Consider the following 6,000-nt stretch of genomic DNA (forward strand, 5'->3'; position numbering starts at 1 on the left):
AGCATATTTCTACTCAAGTTATTATTGTCAAAAGATTTTTTTTTTTAAATTGTTGTAAAAAGCTAATCTTAATATCCTGGCAGCTATGAGGGTCTTCATTTCTAAAGGATTAATTCATGAGAAAAAAAGATAGGCAAATTTTTTTCTTAGAGAGTTCTTTGTTTCTATTTTATTGATAATTTATATCTCATCTTTTTCCAAAGAGAGATTTATAGCAAATGTCTCCAGCACAAATACAATAAGATTATTAAATTAGAAATAATAGATTACAAACCAGATGAAATGAAGAAGACACAAATCAAAGTCAACTTTAGTTATTCAGTATTAATTTGAAAGAGTTTTAAAATTAACTGGCTAGCAGAGACCGGGGACAAGGCTGATCTTCCCATCACAAATAGCTACTTTTTACCGCTGTACTCTCCTTCCTTTTGCCTCCTTGGGATTGGAGAAGTGCTGAGTTAACTGAGAACCATCTCTGGTTAAAGTGGGAGTGAGACCTACAGCAGCCCCTCATTCTCCAGTGTGTGCATGCTAAGTCGCTTCAGTCCTGTCCGACTCTGTGTGACCCTATGGGCTGTAGGCCGCCAGGCTCTTCTGTCCATGGGGATTCCCCAGGCAAGGATACTGGCGTGGGTTGCCATGCCCTTCTCCAGGGAATCTTCCTAATCCAGGGCTTGAACCGCATCTCTTATGTCTCCTGCATTGGCAGGCAGGTTCTTTACTACTAGTGCCACCTGGGAAGCCCATTCTCCAGTACATGTCCCCTACTCCTGGCACTATAGGGAAGGGAAAATACTGGACTCCTGCTGTGCCTTTGTGTGGTGAATCTACAGCCTAGTTAAGCTGGGCCTACATAACCAAGATACTTGTCCCAGGAATCCAGACGAAGGTAAAAGGTGAGGGCCAATAATTTTTTTTTTTTTTAAAGCTGGATTTGGAATATGAGTTACTGTGTTAAAATAGAAGTTTCAGAAGTGCAAATTAATGCACAGACTCGTTGCTGAATGACATATCCCATATTCCTACTTTCTAAAAAAGTATAGAAACATGAAATTAAATGTATGGGTGAATATCTTAAAATATGGCTCAGGATTCTGATTAATTGGGCATTGAGGAATACAGTAACCACTTCAATTGATGCTTAGGACTTCCTAAGCCTCAAGGAAGCCAGAGGTTTAGGAGTGGTATGGGAGAAGTTTGCAGGAGTTGTAGGGAAAGGATGGATGGCCGAGAGACACTGATGGCAAAGGACTGCTCAATAGTTATTGGCCTGTGCATTTACTGTCAGATCTTGAATGTTCCAGGACCTCTAGGGTGTGGAAAACAGTCTCATCTACGATTCTGTTTTTGTCCTGGGACTGATTCTGCTTGACCTCAGTTTTCAAAAGAGCATAGAATGGAATCTAAATTCCATACTGTTCTAAGGTGACTGTGGCTGGGCATCCACTGATGGAATTGAATGGGAACACGTGATTCTGGTTCCTCCATTTCATTCATTCATAGAAGTCAACACACTTCTCCCATTTTGTATCACTTAGGGTATCATCCCATTCATCTAAAAATTAAAAGTATAAAAAATTAAAAGCACTTCAACTTGGTAATATTCTTGTGAGTTTTCAATGAACAGTGATTGTGCTTTTGTGTCTAAGGAGCTGTTTGCCTTGTATACATTAATAGATATAGACCAATAAAAGGAGTCATTAGCTTGGTTCTTGTAATCTGTGAGTCTAGCTTTTTAAAGCTTCATCTTGTTACATATTCAGCTTTGTTAATCTCTATTAATGAAATCTTATGTTTTGAGATTGTTCTTTTTAGGGGGAGTGGGTTTGGAGTCTTCTAATTTTGAATGTGTTTAGAACAAATTTACATGTAGTGTAACTGACAGTAAATTCACAGGCCTTCTGACTTCTTAATCAGCCAATTCTTCTCTTAAACTAACTGTCCCTATGCATTTCTTCAAGTTCAGTTCAGTTCAGTTGCTCAGTCGTGTCTGATTCTTTGTGACCCCATGAACCGCAGCATGCCAGGCCTCCCTGTGCATCACTAACTCCTGGAGTCCACCCAAACCCATGTCCATTGAGTCAGTGATGCCATCCAACCATCTCATCCTCTGTCGTCCCCTTCTCCTCCTGCCCTCAATCCTTCCCAATATCAGGGTCTTTTCAAATAAGTCAGCTCTTCGCATCGGGTGGCCAAAGTACTGGAGTTTCAGCTTCAACATCAGTCCTTCCAATGAACACCCAGGACTGATCTCCTTTAGGATGGACTGGTTGGATCTCCTTGCATTCCAAGGGACTCTCAAGAGTCTTCTTCAACACCACAGTTCAAAAGCATCAATTCTTCTGTGCTCAGCTTTCTTTATAGTCCAACTCTCACATCCATACGTGACCACTGGAAAAAACATAGCCTTGACTAGACCGACCTTTGTTGACAAAGTAATGTCTCTGCTTTTTAATATGCTGTCTACGTTGGTCATAACTTTCCTTCCGAGGAGTAAGCGTCTTTTAATTTCATGGCTGTAGTCACCATCTGCAGTGATTTTGGAGCCCAGAAAAATAAAGTCAGCCACTGTTTCCCCATCTATTTGCCATGAAGTGATGGGACTGGATGCCATGATCTTAGTTTTCTGAATGTTGAGTTTTAAGCCAACTTTTTCACTCTCCTCTTTCACTTTCATCAAGAGGCTCTTTAGTTCTTCACTTTCTGCCATAAGGGTGGTGTCATGTCATCTGCATATCTGAGGTTATTAATATTTCTCCTGGCAATCTTGATTCCTGCTTGTGCTTCCTCCAGCCCAGTGTTTCTCATGATTTCTTCAAGGAAGAATATCAATGTACTTAATCTAACTGTTCAAATTAGAATAGCATTTGGAGAGAAAAATAGGATAAAATATACTTCCAGCCTCCACTAGGGGGACCTATTGCTGCAACTAAAAAATCATCTGAGAAAACATGAATTTCACATGACAGTTACATGATAATAGTTTTTATTTTTTGAAGCATGCACACATTTGAAATAGTGCTTTTATATTCCTCATAAATATTTCTTGTGTTATAGTTTTATTTTTACATTTTATCTAAAAATTAAAATATAAAACTGGAGAAATAAGATGAGGTGTGTTTGATTTAACAAACTTTTTTTAGAAAATAATTATAAAATGAAAAATATAAGTTCAGTCTTGTGAATAACTTGTATTTGAAGGCTGCAGTCCATGGGGTCGCTGAGGGTCGGACACGACTGAGCGACTTCACTTTCACTTTTCACTTTCATGCATTGGGGAAGGAAATGGCAACCCACTCCAGTGTTCTTGCCTGGAGAATCCCAGGGATGGGGGAGCCTGGTGGGCTGCTGTCTATGGGGTCGCACAGAGTCAGACACAACTGAAGTGACTTAGCAGCAGCAGCAGCAGCAGCAGCAGACCTACATAAAACAGAAGAACCTTTTTCACAAAACATGTTTCTAAATTTTGCCAATTCAGTATATATTTTTTGCTACTCTACTGGCTTTTGTCTGTGATGTAAAGGCTTATAATTCTTCTGAAACATTTTAGCTTATACTATAATATTAGGTTGGTACAAAAGTAATAGCAGTTTCCGCATTTGGATTTTAAATCATTATAACTAGGCTGATTTTTACATTTTTATTAATCAAAATAGGAACCATTACAATCAACACATTTTGCTAATGAGAAATAAGTTTGTTTACTTCTGCAGTGTAAAAATCAGTGCTTTGGGATTCAGTGAATGCTCAGAAAGTATTTTCTGCCTCCTGCTGGTTGTGGAAGCGTTATCACTGCAAAAAGTTGTTGAGATGCTTGAAGAAGTGGTAGTTGGTTGGCGAGAGGTCAGTGGATATGGTGGATGAGGCAAAACTCTGTAGCCAGATTTGTTCAACTTTTGAAGTGCTGGTTGTTTTGAAGTGCAGGTGTTGTGGAGAAGAATTGGGGTTATTCTGTTGGCTGATGCCGGGTGCAGGCATTGCAGTTTTTGCTTTGCTGAGCATACTTCTCAGATGTAATGGTTTCACTTGGATTCAGAAAGCTGTCGTGGACTAGATGGGTAGTAGGCCACCAGACAGTGACCAGGACCTTTTTTGGTGCAAGTTTAGCTTTGGGAAGTGCATTAGAGCTTCTTCTCAGTCCAACCACTGTGTATGTTGTCACTGGTTATTATATAAAATCCACTTTTTGTTACAATCCGATCGAGAAATGGTTCATTGTTGTTGTGTAAATAAGAAGATGGATGACACTTCAAAAATGACAGTTGTTTTGATTTGTGGTCAGCTTATGAGTCACCCACTTTTTCACTTTTCCAATTTGCTGCAAATGCTGGGTGATCATAGAATGGCTGATGTTGAGTTCTTTGGCAGTTTCTCGTGTAGTTGTAAGAAGGTCAGCTTTGATGATTGCTCTCAGTTTGTTGTTGTCAACTTGCAGTGGCTGACCACTATGCTTCTTATCTTCAAGGCTCTCATCTTTGCAAAACTGCTTGAAACACCACTGCACTATACATTTGTTAGCAGTTCCTGGGCCAAATGCGTTGTTGATGGTGTGAGTTGTCTCTGCTGCTTTACAACCCATTTTGAGCTAGAATTAAAAAACTCGCTCAGATTTGCTTTTTGTCTAATGTAATTTCTATAGTCTAAAATAAATATAAAATAAGCAGCAAGTAGTGTCATTAGCATGGAGAAGGCAATGGCACCCCACTCCAGTACTCTTGCCTGGAAAATCCCATGGACAGAGGAGCCTGGAAGGCTGCAGTCCGTGGGGTTGCTGAGGGTCGGACACGACTGAGCGACTTCACTTTCACTTTTCACTTTCATGCATTGGAGAAGGAAATGGCAGCCCACTCCAGTGTTCTTGCCTGGAGAATCCCAGGGACAGGGGAGCCTGGTGGGCTGCCGTCTATGGGGTCACACAGAGTCGGACACGACTGAAGTGACATAGCAGCAACAGCAGCAATGTCATTAGCAAGAAAACATAAAGCAAGAAATGTGCATTAAAATCATATATAACATAACCACATTTAAGAATGTATTCCAATATCAAATGGCAAAGTTCAAAAATGCAAAACTGAAGTTACTTTTGCACCAAGCTAATATTTATAATCATGAAGTGGGTAAGTGATATAATCACCAAATTGGTAAATCTTTTGTCTCACTTCTAGTTGTGAGGACATTCTCTTTTGTGCCTTCTGATTATACATGCTTTCTTAGCATCAGGTACTATTTGTTTATGCTCATATTTCTTAATATGCCTTACTTTTTTATGGTTCAAATGTTTTTATATTCAAGGTGTTTTTACCTGATTTGCATTACTCCTCCTTCCTGAATTTATTGATTAGAAGTAATTTACATTAATGGTTTTCAGTGGTGAACAGTTTACAAATTCTGTGGGGCAGACATTACTACCTCCATTTTTCAGATTAGGAAATTGAGGCTGAGAATGATTACCTTACCTGACTAATGTAATGTACTCTGCCTTCTTATTCTAAGCCCAGTATTTTCTCTGCAATACCACAGTTGATTTTAAGGTAGTCCAGCTATGGACCAACCATCTTTCCAAGCATATTTCTTGACCAAGACAAGTGAACTCATAATTTGAGTTAGTGTGTCTTCTGACTAAACATGTTCTTCTGTATGAGGAATGCCTCGCTCTAGATGAAGTATTTGGATAATTTCCCTTGTCCTTAGAAAATGTGAATACATGGTATTGTAGATGTGGCAAGAGATATTTTTTGTTGATACCATAATAATCCATTTGGCTCAACAGTGTTTTAATGATGCCTTTGAATTTCTGTTTACACACACACACCCAATTTTTCTCCCCAAATAAAAGTTTTGACTCTATGAAGGACTGAATGTAACTCAAACAAAATGAGATGAAAATGGGACTCAGATATAGGAAAAGTTCTACCCATACTGAAAGAAATGCCAAGTTAAAGTACTCTGAGATACCAGTTTCACCTAGTTATTTTTGTAATATATTCTGTTAGACACTAA

Source organism: Bubalus bubalis, chromosome 9 (genome assembly GCF_019923935.1).
Source record: "Bubalus bubalis isolate 160015118507 breed Murrah chromosome 9, NDDB_SH_1, whole genome shotgun sequence".
Lineage (NCBI taxonomy): Eukaryota > Metazoa > Chordata > Mammalia > Artiodactyla > Bovidae > Bubalus > Bubalus bubalis.